Consider the following 898-nt stretch of genomic DNA (forward strand, 5'->3'; position numbering starts at 1 on the left):
TAGGCACTGGTGCAGTTGAACCGTGGTAAAACTCGTCTCCGTAGTTGAGCGGGAGCGGCCAAAGGAATGTGCAATCGTGTGTGTAGTGGAGCTGGGAGGGGCAAGCATAAGGGACGAAGACGGGGGTAACATGTCGGATGCGATCATACCAGCACTAAAGCACCGGATCCCATCAGAACTCCGAAGTTAAGCGTGCTTGGGCGAGAGTAGTACTGGGATGGGTGACCTCCTGGGAAGTCCTCGTGTTGCGTTCCCTTTTTAATTTTTTTGCACCGCGTGCAAAACAAAACGCACGAGCGCGACGTATGTTTAGCACGTTTTATTATTTTGCACGTTTACGGTAAGTTTTAGCTCGCTGCTCATTATTCACGCGTCTAGCGGCGGCAAGCGTGTTCTGAAAGGGGTCGAAACCATGGTAAATAGGCACTGGTGCTGTTGAACCGTGGTAAAACTCGTCTCTGTAGTTGAGCGGGAGCGGCCAAAGGAATGTGCAATCGTGTGTGTAGTGGAGCTGGGAGGGGCAAGCATAAGGGACGAAGACGGGGGTAACATGTCGGATGCGATCATACCAGCACTAAAGCACCGGATCCCATTAGAACTCCGAAGTTAAGCGTGCTTGGGCGAGAGTAGTACTGGGATGGGTGACCTCCTGGGAAGTCCTCGTGTTGCATTCCCTTTTTAATTTTTTTGCACCGCGTGCAAAACAAAACGCACGAGCGCGACGTATGTTTAGCACGTTTTATTATTTTGCACGTTTACGGTAAGTTTTAGCTCGCTGCTCATTATTCACGCGTCTAGCGGCGGCAAGCGTGTTCTGAAAGGGGTCGAAACCATGGTAAATAGGCACTGGTGCAGTTGAACCGTGGTAAAACTCGTCTCCGTAGTTGAGCGGGAGCGG

The 898-nt window shown here is 51.2% G+C and overlaps 2 non-coding genes across 2 annotated transcripts; both read left to right on the forward strand.

The window, feature by feature from the left end:
• Window positions 1-135: 135 nt before the first annotated feature.
• LOC123179317 (5S ribosomal RNA) lies at window positions 136-254 on the forward strand. The gene has a single exon (XR_006490278.1). It is a non-coding gene; the product is annotated as a 5S ribosomal RNA (ribosomal RNA).
• Window positions 255-555: 301 nt separating this feature from the next.
• Window positions 556-674, forward strand: LOC123179316 (5S ribosomal RNA). The gene has a single exon (XR_006490277.1). It is a non-coding gene; the product is annotated as a 5S ribosomal RNA (ribosomal RNA).
• Window positions 675-898: the final 224 nt, after the last annotated feature.

Source organism: Triticum aestivum, unplaced genomic scaffold, assembly GCF_018294505.1.
Source record: "Triticum aestivum cultivar Chinese Spring unplaced genomic scaffold, IWGSC CS RefSeq v2.1 scaffold91437, whole genome shotgun sequence".
Lineage (NCBI taxonomy): Eukaryota > Viridiplantae > Streptophyta > Magnoliopsida > Poales > Poaceae > Triticum > Triticum aestivum.